Below are 15,301 nucleotides of genomic sequence, written 5' to 3'. Positions count from 1 at the left end.
GTGTGGGTCAGTCACAGTGGTCAGGTATTCTGCCGCTGTGTACTCTCTGTTTAGGGCCAAATAGCATTCTAGTTTGCTCTGTTATTTTGTTAATTCTTTCCAATGTGTCCAGTAGTTATCTTTCAGTTTTCTCATGATTTGGTTTGAAGGACTGTTGGAAGGACAGTTTGAAGGACAGTTGGACAGCAGGACAGCAGGTCTACTCATTCAAGGATTTTTCTTTATTTTTACTATTTTCTACATTGTAGAAAAGTAGTGAAGACATCAAAACTATGAAAAACACATATGGAATAATGTAGTAACCAAAAAAGTGTTAAACAAATCAAAATATATTTTATATTTGAGATTCTTCGCATAGCCACCCTTTGCCTTGATGACAGCTTTGCACACTCTTGGCATTCTCTAAACCAGCTTCATGATTAGTCACCTGGAATGCATTTCAGTTAACGGGTGTGCCTTGTTAAAAGTTAATTTGTGGAATTCCTTTCCTTCTTAATGTGTTTGAGCCAATCAGTTGTGTTGTGACAAGGTAGGGGGGATATATAGAAGATAGCCCTATTTGGTAAAAGACCAAGTCCATATTACGGCAAGAACAGCCCAATCTGCAAAGCGAAATGACAGTCCATCATTGCTTAGGTCAGTCAATATGGAACATTTCAAAAACGTTGAACGTTTCTTCAAGTGCAGTCGCAAAAACCATCAGGCGCTATGATGAAACTGGCTCTCATGAGGACCGCCACAGGAATGGAGGAGGCAGAGTTTCCTCTGCTGCAGAGGATAAGTTCATTAGAGTTACCAGCCTCAGAAATTGCAGCCAAAATAAATGCTTCACAGTGTTCAAGTAACAGACACATCTCAACATCAGCTGTTCAGAGGAGACTGTATGAATCAGACCTTCAGAGTCGAATTTCTTCAAAGAAACCAATACTAAAGGACACCAATAAGAAGAAGAGACTTGCTTGGGCCAAGAAACACGAGCAATGGACATTTGACAAGTGGGAATTTGTCCTTTGGTCTGGAGTCCAAATTTGAGATTTTTCGTTCCAACCACCGTGTCTTTGTGAGACGCGGTGTGGGTGAACACATGATCTCCGCATGTGTGGTTTCTACCGTGAAGCATGGAGGAGAAGGTGTGATTGTATGGGGGTGCTTTGCTGTTGACACTGTCTGTGATTTATTAAGAATTCAAGGCACACTTAACCAGCACGGCTACCACAGCATTCTGCAGCGATACGCCATCCCATCTGGTTTGCACTTGGACTATCATTTGTTTTTCAACAGAACAATGACCCAACACACCTCCAGTCTGTGTAAGGGCTATTTGACCAAGAAGGAGAGTGATGGAGTGCTGCATCAGGTGACCTGGCCTCCACAATCTCCCGACCTCAATCAAATTGAGATGAATTGCGATGAGTTGGACCGCAGAGGGAAGGTAAAGCAGCCAACAAGTGCTCATTATATGTGGGAAAAGCATTCCAGGTGAAGCTGGTTGAGAGAATGCCAAGGCAATGGGTGGCTATTTGAAGAATCTCAAATATAAAATACATTTTGATTTGTTTAACACTTTTTTAGTACTGCATGATTCCATATGTGTTATTTCATAGACTTGATGTCTTCACTATCATTCTACTAAGTAGAAAATAGTAAAAATGAAGAAAAACCCTTAGGCGTTCTAAAATCTTTGACCGGTAGTGTATATATATATATATATATTTATTTGTACTGCAGGGATTTAAGAGCAGAGAGTGACTGAGCAGGGTTTTATGATGCAGGGTTATAAGATACAAGTGTATTCTGCGTCAGAGAGTCATCTGATGCATTTCAAGCATGTGGTGTGGAATACGCATATAGCATGCAGCATATTTCTGCACCACCCCTGTGTAGATGTAATTATCATCTGACCGTGTTGCACCTTGATCTAGGAAAGGGGTGAAACACACACACACTCTGAGATCATGTATTCATCACAAATATATTCCTCTTGAAAATCAACATATTGACAATGACACCAATCAACTGAAGTGTATATAATCAATAATCAATGTATTGATGAAAGACACTCCAGTGAGCCTTTTGGGAAATCCCATTGAGATTTGGTCTCTCTCTCTCTCTCTCTCTCTCTCACACACACACACACACTCACTCGAGCAAAGGCATTTACACAAGAAACTCTTACAGTACTTAGTGGTGAGCTCCAGCTCTGAGAGCAGTCTCTGGTTCCTCTGCTGTCATTACACTGATGGACACACGCAGGCACGCAGGCACGCCCGCCCGCACACCCGCCCGCACGCACGCACGCACACACGCACACACACACACACACACACACACACACACACACACACACACACACACACACACACACACACACACACACACACACACCAATCAGGATCTCAGCGATCACTGCCTCATTGCCTGCATCAGCTATGGGTCCTTGGTCAAACGACCACCCCTCATCACTGTCAAACACTCCCTAAAACACTTCTGCGAGCAGGCCTTTCTAATCGACCTGGCCCAGGTATCCTGGAAGGATATTGACCTCATCCCGTCAGTTGAGGATGCCTGGTCGTTCTTTAAAAGTAATTTCCTCACCATCTTAAATAAGCATGCCCCTTTCAAAAAATATAGAACTAAGAACAGATATAGCCCTTGGTTCACCCCAGACTTGACTGCCCTCGACCAGCACAAAAACATCCTGTGGCGGACTGCATGAGCATCAAATAATCACCTCGATATACAACCTTTCAGGGAAGTCAGGAACCAATACACGCAGTCAGTCAGGAAAGCAAAGGTTATCTTTTTCAAACAGAAATTTGCATCCTGTAGCTCTAACTCCAAAACGTTTTGGGACAGTGTAAAGTCCATGGAGAACAAGAGCACCTCCTCCCAGCTGCCCACTGCACTGAGGCTAGGTAACACGGTCATCACCGATAAATCCATGATAATCGAAAATTTCAAGAAGCATTTCTCTACGGCTGGCCATGCTTTCCTCCTGGCTAACCCAACCCCGGCCCACAGCTCTGCACCCCTCGCAGCTACTTGCCTGAGACTCCCCAGCTTCTCCTTCACACAAATCTAGATTCCAGATGTTCTGAAAGAGCTACAAAACCTGGACCCGTACAAATCAGCTGGGCTAGACATTCTGGACCCTCTCTTTCTAAAATGATCCGCCGCCATTGTTGCAACCCCTATTACCAGTCTGTTCAACCTCTCTATTGTTTCGTCCGAGATCCCTAAAGATTGGAAAGCGGCCATCTCCCTCTTCAAAGTGGGTAACACTCTAGACCCAAACAGTTACAGACCTATATCCATCCTGCCCTGCCTTTCTAAAGTCTTTGAAAGCCAAGTTAATAAACAGATCACAGACCATTTCGAATCCCACCGTACCTTCTCTGCTGTGCAATCCGGTTTCTGCGCTGGTCACCGGTGCACCTCAGCCACGCTCAAGGTCCTAAACGATATCATAACCGCCATCGATAAAAGACAGTACTGTGCAGCCGTCTTCATTGCCCTGGCCAAGGCTTTCGACTCTGTCAATGACCGTATTCTTATCGGGAGACTCAATAGCCTTGATATCTCAGGTGACTGCCACGCCTGGTTAACCAACTACTTCGCAGATAGAGTTCAGTGTGTAAAATCAGAGGGCCTGTTGTCCGGACCTCTGGTAGTGTCTATGGGGGTGCCACAGGGTTCAAATCTCCTGCAGACTCTTTTCTCTGTATATATCAACGATGTGCCTCTTGCTGCGGGTGATTCCCTGATCCACCTCTACGCAGACAACATCATTCTGTATACATTGGGCCCCTCTTGGACACTGTGTTAGTTAACTAACCTCCAAACAAGCTTCAATACCATACAACACTCCTTTCGTGGCCTCCAACTGCTCTTAAACACTAGCAAAACCAATTGCATGCTTTTCAACCGTTCACTGCCCACACCCGCCCGACTAGCATCACTACTCTGGACGGTTCTGACCTAGAATACGTGGACAACTACAAATACCTAGGTGTCTGGCTAGACTGTAAACTCTCCTTCCAGACTCATATCAAACATCTCCAATCCAAAATCAAATCTAGAGTCGGCTTCCTATTTCGCAACTTCCTATTTCCTCACTCCATTTGCACACACTGTATGTACACCCTCTTTTTTTCCTATTGTGTTATTGACTGTACGCTTCTTTATTCCATGTGTTGTTTTTTCTGTCGCACTGCTTTGCTTTCTCTTGGCCAGGTCTCAGTGGTAAATGAGAACTTGTTCTCAACTAGCTTACCTGGTTAAATAAGGTTGAAATAAACACACACAAACACACACAAACACACACACACACACACACACACAGCATTCTCAGGGTCCTATCCCTCGCACAGTAGAGGATGACAGAGTGTTTTCTATAGAACAGCACAGGGCCACAGAGATGTCAGACTGTCAGTATAGGGCCACAGAGCCGTCAGACTGTCAGTATAGGGCCACAGAGCCGTCAGACTGTCAGTATAGGGCCACAGAGCTGTCAGACTGTCAGTATAGGGCCACAGAGCTGTCAGACTGTCAGTATGTGACCACAGAGCTGTCAGACTGTCAGTATAGGGCCACAGAGCTGTCAAACTGTCAGTATACGGCCACAGAGCTTTCAAACTGTCAGTATAGGGCCACAGAGCTGTCAAACTGTCAGTATAGGGCCATAGAGCTGTCAGACTGTCAGTATAGGGCCACAGAGCTGTCAGACTGTCAGTAAAGAGATACAGAGCTGTCAGACTGTCAGTATGGGACCAAAGAGCTGTCAGACTGTCAGTATAGGGCCACAGAGCTGTCAGACTGTCAGTATAGGACCACAGAGCTGTCAGACTGTCAGTATAGGACCACAGAGCTGTCAAACTGTCATTATAGGACCACAGAGCTGTCTGACTGTCAGTATAGGACCTGGTATCAACCATCTGTAGATCACTAAGCCTGGAACTAGTTGTCTCTGTCTAGACCCAGCCTGGTATCAACCAGCTGTAGATCACTAAGATTAGAGATGTCTCTGTGTAGACCCAGCCTGGTATCAACCAGCTGTAGATCACTAAGGCTGGAGCTAGTTGTCTCTGTGTAGACCCAGCCTGGTATCAACCAGCTGTAGATCACTAAGGCTGGAGCTAGTTGTCTTTGTGTAGACCCAGCCTGGTATCAACCAGCTGTAGATCACTAAGCCTGGAGCTAGTTGTCTTTGTGTAGACCCAGCCTGGTATCAACCAGCTGTAGATCACTAAGCCTGGAGCTAGTTGTCTCTGTGTTGACGCAGCCTGGTATCAACCAGCTGTAGATCACTAAGCCTGGAGCTAGTTGTCTCTGTGTCGACGCAGCCTGGTATCAACCAGCTGTAGATCACTAAGGCTGGAGCTAGTTGTCTTTGTGTAGACCCAGCCTGGTATCAACCAGCTGTAGATCACTAAGCCTGGAGCTAGTTGTCTCTGTGTTGACTCTTAATAAAAACAAAATACATGCATTTCAACAGCATGCTTTCAAAATATGAACGGACAAACAAACACACACACACACACAAACACACACACAAACTGTCAACGGGGTTTGGCAACTGTCTGCTTTAGCGGTTAAGAAGGAGGAATGGATGAGATGAAGTTGGTGGCAGAGACACAGCTACTATAGATAATGGAGAGGAACAGCTACTATAGAGAATGGAGAGGTAGAGAAACAGCTACTATAGATAATGGAGAGGAACAGCTACTATAGAGAATGGAGAGAAACAGCTACTATAGAGAATAGAGTAACAGCTACTATAGAGAATGGAGAGGAACAGCTACTATAGAGATTAGAGAGTGACAGCTACTATAGAGAATGGAGAGGAACAGCTACTATAGAGAATGGAGAGGAACAGCTACTATAGAGAATGGAGAGGTAATGTAACAGTTACTATAGAGAATAGAGAGTAACAGCTACTATAGAGAATGGAGAGGAACAGCTACTATAGAGAATGGAGAGGTAGAGAAACAGCTTCTATAGAGAATGGAGAGGAACGGCTACTATAGAGAATGGAGAGGAACAGCTACTATAGAGAATGGAGAGAAACAGCTACTATAGAGAATGGAGAGAAACAGCTACTATAGAGAATAGAGAGAAACAGCTACTATAGATAATGGAGAGGAACAGCTACTATAGAGAGTGGAGAGAAACAGCTACTATAGAGAATAGAGAGAAACAGCTACTATAGAGAATAGAGAGTAACAGCTACTATAGAGAATAGAGAGAAACAGTTACTATAGAGAATGGAGAGGAACAGCTACTATAGAGAATGGAGAGGAACAGCTACTATAGAGAATGGAGAGGAACAGCTACTATAGAGAATGGAGAGGAACAGCTACTATAGAGAATGGAGAGGAACAACTACTATAGAGAATGGAGAGGAACAGCTACTATAGAGAATGGAGAGGAACAGCTACTATAGAGAATGGAGAGGAACAGCTACTATAGAGAATGGAGAGGAACAGCTACTATAGAGAATGGAGAGGAACAGCTACTATAGAGAATGGAGAGGAACAGCTACTATAGAGAATGGAGAGGTAATGTAACAGTTACTATAGAGAATAGAGAGTAACAGCTACTATAGAGAATGGAGAGGAACAGCTACTATAGAGAATGGAGAGGTAGAGAAACAGCTTCTATAGAGAATGGAGAGGAACGGCTACTATAGAGAATGGAGAGGAACAGCTACTATAGAGAATGGAGAGAAACAGCTACTATAGAGAATGGAGAGAAACAGCTACTATAGAGAATAGAGAGAAACAGCTACTATAGATAATGGAGAGGAACAGCTACTATAGAGAATGGAGAGAAACAGCTACTATAGAGAATAGAGAGAAACAGCTACTATAGAGAATAGAGAGTAACAGCTACTATAGAGAATAGAGAGAAACAGTTACTATAGAGAATGGAGAGGAACAGCTACTATAGAGAATGGAGAGGAACAGCTACTATAGAGAATGGAGAGGAACAGCTACTATAGAGAATGGAGAGGAACAGCTACTATAGAGAATAGAGAGGAACAGCTACTATAGAGAATGGAGAGGAACAGCTACTATAGAGAATGGAGAGGAACAGCTACTATAGAGAATGGAGAGGAACAGCTACTATAGAGAATGGAGAGGAACAGCTACTATAGAGAATGGAGAGGAACAGCTACTATAGAGAATGGAGAGGAACAGCTACTATAGAGAATGGAAAGGAACAGCTACTATAGAGATTGGAGAGTAACAGCTACTATAGAGAATGGAGAGGAACAGCTACTATAGAGAATGGAGAGGAACAGCTACTATAGAGAATGGAGAGGAACAGCTACTATAGAGAATGGAGAGGAACAGCTACTATAGAGAATGGAGAGGAACAGCTACTATAGAGAATGGAGAGGAACAGCTACTATAGAGAATGGAGAGAAACAGCTACTATAGAGAATGGAGAGGAACAGCTACTATAGAGAATAGAGAGAACACACACACTTACGCACACACACTTACGCACACACAAACACACACACAAACACACACACACACACACACACACACACACACACACACACACACACACACACACTTACACTTACACTTACGCACACACACACTCACGCACGCACGCACGCACACACACTTACGCACACACACTTACGCACACACACTTACGCACACACGCACGCACGAACACACGCACACACACACCCTTTATCCCAAGGTGGACAGTAAAGTCAAAGTATTTAGCTATTTCATCTCTGGAATGCCAGAAGGAACTTGCGTCCCTCCAGACCGAGTCGCCTCACAACAGTAAGCAACCACCTCCACAGTCCTTCCTGACCAATGAGAGTGAGTGACTGGGATAGATTGACAGTGATTGACAGCGTTTGAATGTGAGTACGAATGACTCTGTCAAACATTGATTAACCACAACAAACAGATCAATACATTGCATTCAATGCTAAACAGATGCAATGGGAATATTGGTGAGAGACCCAGACAGACAGACAAGCAGGAAGGTGAGTCTGTCACACAATGTAGATGTTAGCTATTATCTATTAACTAGATAGGCACAACTAGGCACAACTAGGGTAGCCTAGTGGTTTGAGTGTAGAGGAGGCAGGTAGCCTAGTGGTTAGAGTGTAGAGGAGGCAGGTAGCCTAGTGGTTAGAGTGTAGAGGAGGCAGGTAGCCTAGTGGTTAGAGTGTAGAGGAGGCAGGTAGCCTAGTGGTTAGAGTGTAGAGGAGGCAGGTAGCCTAGTGGTTAGAGTGTAGAGGAGGCAGGTAGCCTAGTGGTTAGAGTGTAGAGGAGGCAGGAAACCTAGTGGTTAGAGTGTTGAGGTGGCAGGTAGCCTAGTGGTTAGAGTGTAGAGGAGGCAGGTAGCCTAGTGGTTAGAGTGTCGAGGTGGCAGGTAGCCTAGTGGTTAGAGTGTAGAGGAGGCAGGTAGCCTAGTGGTTATAGTGTAGAGGAGGCAGGTAGCCTAGTGGTCAGAGTGTAGAGGAGGCAGCAAACCTAGTGGTTAGAGTGTAGAGGAGGCAGGTAGCCTAGTGGTTAGAGTGTATAGGAGGCAGGTGGCCTAGTGGTTAGAGTGTAGAGGAGGCAGGTAGCCTAGTGGTTAGAGTGTAGAGGAGGCAGGTAGCCTAGTGGTTAGAGTGTAGAGGAGGCAGGTAGCCTAGTGGTTAGAGTGTAGAGGTGGCAGGTAGCCTAGTGGTTAGAGTGTAGAGGAGGCAGGTAGCCTAGTGGTTAGAGTGTAGAGGAGGCAGGTAGCCTAGTGGTTAGAGTGTAGAGGTGGCAGGTAGCCTAGTGGTTAGAGTGTAGAGGAGGCAGGTAGCCTAGTGGTTAGAGTGTAGAGGAGGAAGGTAGCCTAGTGGTTAGTGCATTTGGACCAGTTACCGAAAGGTTGCAAAATCAAATCCCAGAGCTGACAAGGTAAAAATCTTTTGTTCTGCCCCTGAACAAGGAAGTTAACCCACTGTTCCTAGGCCATCATTGAAAATAAGAATGGGTTTGATTGATGTGAATGAGATGATTGATGTGAATGGGTTTATTGATATTAATGGGTTGATTGATGTGAATGGGTTGATTGATGTGAATGGGTTAATTGATGTGAATGGGTTGATTGATGTGGATCAATTCCCGGAGCAGTTGATAAACCTAAGGCAGGGATCCTCAATTACGTTAACCGCGGGCTGATTTTTCCTTGGGCAGATGGTCGGAGTTATAAATAATTTGTACACCGAATATTGAACCGCAAGAATCCCAAACACATATTGTATTTGACAAAACCAGAATCCTTTCAAATCTTGATAACATTGGGATATGATCACATACGCCTCTCTAATTATATGTAGAAATACTTTGAAAAAGATTTCCTCAATTAAAATCACCTTGACCTCCTTTACTGGTAATTTTAGTACTTTAACGAACGAACACACACACACACACACACACACACACACACACACACACACACACACACACACACACACACACACACACACACACACACACACACACACACACACACACACAAAGTCCTGCAGCTTGTCCCTGAATAACATAATCAGGATTGTTTCATTGTCACAATGCCCTTTGTGAGTGTGTGTGTGTGTGTGTGTGTGTGTGTGTGTGTGTGTGTGTGTGTGTGTGTGTGTGTGTGTGTGTGTGTGTGTGTGTGTCTACGTGTCTGTGTGTCTGTGTGTGTGTGTGTGTCTGTGTGTCTGAGCATCGAGCCAACTGTAACAGAGGGTTGTTTTTCTGCATGAGAGCCAAGAGTCAGCTGAACCCCCTGGAGAGGAGTGGGGGAGTTTAGGAGGAGAGAAGAGGGTGAGAAAACATGTAAAGGAGTGTGAGAGGAGGAGGGGAGAGGTCCAGAAACAAGTGACTGTGAAAACATGCAAACCAGCCCTATGATGAATGAATGAACCCAGCTGTGTGGTGAGCATTCTGGCACAAAATGGCTGCTGTGTGGTGAGCATTCTGGCACAAAATGGCTGCTGTGGGGTGAGCATTCTGGCACAAATTGGCTGCTGTGCATCATCCAGGTAGGTAGGTATTAGGCCCTGCGTACATGTTGTCCAGTTTCTCCCATACAAAGTGAAGTGATAAAAGTGCTGTAAGAAAACTGATGATGTAAACTGTTCTTAGCTGCTAACAGATTGAGCTGCAACATATTCAAAGAATTCACTGAGGCTTTGGAACACGAAGCAGTAATTCTGCACGGAGTGGTGAGGTGACACGGTGTGGTGAGGTGACACGGAGTGGTGAGGAGACACGGTGTGTTGACACGGTGAGGTGACATGGTGAGGTGACACGGTGAGGTGACAAGGTGAGGTGACACAGTGAGGTGACACGGTGAGGTGACACAGAGTGGTGAGGTGACACGGTGAGGTGACACGGTGAGGTGAGGTGACACGGTGAGGTGACACGGTGAGGTGAGACGGTAAGGTGACACGGTGAGGTGACACGGTGAGGTGACACGGTGAGGTGACACGGTGAGGAGACACGGGAGGTGACAAGGAGTGTTGAGGTGACACAGTGAGTTGACACGGTGAGGTGACACGGTGAGGTGACACGGTGTGGTGAGGTGACACGGTGAGGTGAGGTGACACGATGTGGTGAGGTGACACGGTGTGGTGAGGTGACACGGTGTGGTGAGGAGACACGGGAGGTGACAAGGAGTGTTGAGGTGACACGGTGAGGTGAGGGGACACAGAGTGGTGAGATGACACGGTGAGGTGACACGGTGAGGTGAGGTGACACAGAGTGGTGAGGTGACACGGTGAGGTGAGGTGACACAGAGTGGTGAGGTGACACGGTGAGGTGAGGTGACACGGAGTGGTGACACGGTGAGGTGACACGGTGAGGTGATACGGTGAGGTGACACGGTGAGTTGACACGGTGAGGTGACAAGGAGTGTTGAGGTGACACGGTGAGGTGAGGGGACACAGAGTGGTGAGGTGACACGGTGAGGTGACACGGTGAGGTGACACAGAGTGGTGAGGTGACACGGTGAGGTGAGGTGACACGGAGTGGTGACACGGTGAGGTGACACGGTGAGGTGACACGGTGAGTTGACACGGTGAGTTGACACGGTGAGGTGACAAGGAGTGTTGAGGTGACACAGTGAGGTGAGGTGACACGGTGAGGTGACACTGTGAGGTGAGGTGACACGGTGTGGTGATGATGTAAACTGTTCTTAGCTGCTAACAGATTGAGCTGCAACATATTCAAAGAATTCACTGAGGCTTTGGAACACGAAGCAGTAATTCTGCACGGAGTGGTGAGGTGACACGGTGTGGTGAGGTGACACGGAGTGGTGAGGAGACACGGTGTGTTGACACGGTGAGGTGACACGGTGAGGTGACACGGTGAGGTGACAAGGTGAGGTGACACGGTGAGGTGACAAGGTGAGGTGACACAGTGAGGTGACACGGTGAGGTGACACAGAGTGGTGAGGTGACACGGTGAGGTGACACGGTGAGGTGAGGTGACACGGTGAGGTGACACGGTGAGGTGAGACGGTAAGGTGACACGGTGAGGTGAGGTGACACGGAGTGGTGACACGGTGAGGTGACACGGTGAGGTGACACGGTGAGGTGACACGGTGAGGAGACACGGGAGGTGACAAGGAGTGTTGAGGTGACACAGTGAGTTGACACGGTGAGGTGACACGGTGAGGTGACACGGTGTGGTGAGGTGACACGATGAGGTGAGGTGACACGATGTGGTGAGGTGACACGGTGTGGTGAGGTGACACGGTGTGGTGAGGAGACACGGGAGGTGACAAGGAGTGTTGAGGTGACACGGTGAGGTGAGGGGACACAGAGTGGTGAGATGACACGGTGAGGTGACACGGTGAGGTGAGGTGACACAGAGTGGTGAGGTGACACGGTGAGGTGAGGTGACACGGAGTGGTGACACGGTGAGGTGACACGGTGAGGTGACACGGTGAGGTGACACGGTGAGTTGACACGGTGAGGTGACAAGGAGTGTTGAGGTGACACGGTGAGGTGAGGGGACACAGAGTGGTGAGGTGACACGGTGAGGTGACACGGTGAGGTGAGGTGACACAGAGTGGTGAGGTGACACGGTGAGGTGAGGTGACACAGAGTGGTGAGGTGACACGGTGAGGTGAGGTGACACGGAGTGGTGACACGGTGAGGTGACACGGTGAGGTGACACGGTGAGTTGACACGGTGAGTTGACACGGTGAGGTGACAAGGAGTGTTGAGGTGACACGGTGAGGTGAGGTGACACGGTGAGGTGACACTGTGAGGTGAGGTGACACGGTGTGGTGAGGTGACACGGTGTGGTGAGGAGACACGGGAGGTGACAAGGAGTGTTGAGGTGACACGGTGAGGTGACACGGTGAGTTGACACGGTGAGGTGACACAGTGAGGTGACACGGTGAGGTGAGGTGACACGGTGTGGTGAGGTGACACGGTGTGGTGAGGAGACACGGGAGGTGACAAGGAGTGTTGAGGTGACACGGTGAGGTGAGGTGACACGGAGTGGTGAGGTGACACGGTGAGGTGACACGGTGAGGTGACACAGAGTGGTGAGGTGACACGGTGAGGTGACACGGTGAGGTGACACGATGAGGTGACACGGTGAGGTGAGGTGACACGGTGAGGTGACACGTGAGGTGACACGGTGAGGTGACACGGACTGGTGAGGTGACACGGTGAGTTGACACGGAGTGGTGAGGTCACATGGTGAGATGACACGGTGTGGTGAGGTGACACGGTGAGGTGAGGTGACACGATGTGGTGAGATGACACGGTGTGGTGAGGTGACACGGTGTGGTGAGGAGACACGGGAGGTGACAAGGAGTGTTGAGGTGACACGGTGAGGTAAGGGGACACAGAGTGGTGAGGTGACACGGTGAGGTGAGGTGACACAGAGTGGTGAGGTGACACGGTGAGGTGAGGTGACACAGAGTGGTGAGGTGACACGGTGAGGTGAGGTGACACGGTGAGGTGACACGGTGAGGTGAAGTGACACGGTAAGGTGACACGGTGAGGTGAGGTGACACGGAGTGGTGACACGGTGAGGTGAGGTGACACTGTGAGGTGAGGTGACACGGTGTGGTGAGGTGACACGGTGTGGTGAGGAGACATGGGAGGTGACAAGGAGTGTTGAGGTGACACGGTGAGGTGACACGGTGAGTTGACACAGTGAGGTGAGGTGACACGGTGTGGTGAGGTGACACGGTGAGGTGAGGTGACACGGAGTGGTGAGGTGACACGGTGAGGTGACACGGTGAGGTGAGGTGACACAGAGTGGTGAGGTGACACGGTGAGGTGACACGGTGAGGTGACACGGTGAGGTGACACGGTGAGGTGACACAGACTGGTGAGGTGACACGGTGAGTTGACACGGAGTGGTGAGGTCACATGGTGAGATGACACGGTGTGGTGAGGTGACACGAAGTGGTGAGGTGACACGGTGTGGTGAGATGACACGGTGTGGTGAGATGACACGGTGTGGTGAGGAGACACGGGAGATGAGTTGACACGGTGTGGTGAGATGACAAGGGGAGGTGAGGTGACACGGAGTGGTGAGATGACACGGAGTGGTGAGGTGACACGGGGCAGTGAGGTGACACGGGGAAGTGAGGTGACATGGGGAGATGAGGTGACACGGTGTGGTGACACGGAGAGGTCACACGGTGAGGTGAGATGACACGGAGAGGTGAGGTGACATGGTGTGGTGACACGGAGAGGTGAGGTGACACGGGGCAGTGAGGTGACACGGAGAAGTGAGGTGACATGGTGTGGTGACACGGAGAGGTGAGGTGACATGGTGTGGTGACACGGAGAGGTGAGACGGGGCAGTGAGGTGACACGGAGAGGTGACTCAGTGAGGTGAGGTGACACGGAGTGCTGTCACAGTGTGGTGTGGTGACAGTGAAGTGACATGGAGTGATGAGGTGACACAGAGTGAGGTGACACGGTGGAGTGACACGATGTGGTGAGGTGACACAGAGAGGTGAGGTGACAAGGTGTGGTGACACGGTATGGTGGGGTGACACGGAGAGGTGAGGTGACACGGAGAGGTGACACAGTGAGGTGAGGTGACATGGGAGGTGACACGGTGAGGTGAGACGGTGTGGTGAGGTGACACGGAGAGGTGAGGTGACACGGAGAGGTGACACGGGGAGCTGAGGTGACACGGGGAGGTGACACGGTGAGGTGAGACGGTGTGGTGAGGTGACACGGAGAGGTGAGGTGACACGGGGAGGTGACACGGGGAGGTGAGACGGTGTGGTGAGGTGACACGGAGAGGTGAGGTGACACGGGGAGGTGACACGGGGATGTGACACGGTGAGGTGAGGTGACACTGGGAGTGAGGTGACACTGGGAGGTGAGGTGACACGGTGAGGTGAGACGGGGAGGTGAGATGACACGGGGAGGTGAGGTGACACGGTGAGGTGAGACGGTGTGGTGAGGTGACACGGAGAGGTGAGGTGACATGGGGAGGTGAGGTGACACGGAGAGGTGACACAGTGAGATGACACGGTGAGGTGAGACGGTGTGGTGAGGTGACACGGAGAGGTGAGGTGACACGGAGAGGTGAGGTGAGTGTGTGTGTACGTGTGTGCGTGTGTGGGTGTGTTCCCGAGTTTATGGAGGCGTGGAGAAAGGGGGGGGGAGAGGAGGAGTAAAGGTGGGGGATGGATGGGAGCTGGTTGGTGGTAGGATGTGACAGGTTGGGGGGTGGATGTGACAGGTTGGGGGGTGGATGTGACAGGTTGGGGGGTGGATGTGACAGGTTGGGGGGTGGATGTGACAGGTTGGGGAGTTGTTGTGACAGGTTGGGGGGAGGACGTTACAGGTTGGGGGGAGGACGTTACAGGTTTGGGGGGGATGTGACAGGTTGGGGGGGAGGATGTGACAGGTTGGGGGGGAGGTTGTGAGCTGGTTGGGGGATGGATGTGACAGGATGTGACAGGTTGGCGGGGATGTGACAGGTTGGGGGGGAGGATGTGACAGGTTGGGGGAGGGTGTGACATGTTGGGGGGTTATTGTGACAGGTTGGGGGGGAGGATGTGACAGGTTGGGGGAGGATGTGACAGGTTGGGGGAGGGTGTGACATGTTGGGGGGTTATTGTGACAGGTTGGGGGGGAGGATGTGACAGGTTGGGGGGGATGGCTGTGACTAGTTGGGGGGTGGATGTGACAGGTTGGGGGGAGGATGTGACAGGTTGGGGGGGAGATGTGAGCTGGTTAGGGTGGAGAATGTGACAGGTTGGGGGGTGGATGTGAGCTGGTTGGGGGTGGATGTGACAGGTTGGGGGT

General features: G+C 49.3%; 1 protein-coding gene across 2 annotated transcripts in view; it reads left to right on the top strand.

Moving 5' to 3' along the window:
* The window catches only part of LOC139382373 (potassium voltage-gated channel subfamily A regulatory beta subunit 1a), a 160,031-nt gene that overhangs the window by 32,204 nt on the left and 112,526 nt on the right, over positions 1 to 15,301 (top strand). The gene's annotated exons all lie outside the window — the stretch shown is intronic.

The sequence above is a fragment of the Oncorhynchus clarkii genome, chromosome 24 (genome assembly GCF_045791955.1).
Source record: "Oncorhynchus clarkii lewisi isolate Uvic-CL-2024 chromosome 24, UVic_Ocla_1.0, whole genome shotgun sequence".
Taxonomy (NCBI): Eukaryota; Metazoa; Chordata; class Actinopteri; order Salmoniformes; family Salmonidae; genus Oncorhynchus; species Oncorhynchus clarkii.
The sequence above is the reverse complement of the archived record's forward strand: the minus strand, read 5'-3'. Positions and strand labels throughout refer to the sequence as shown.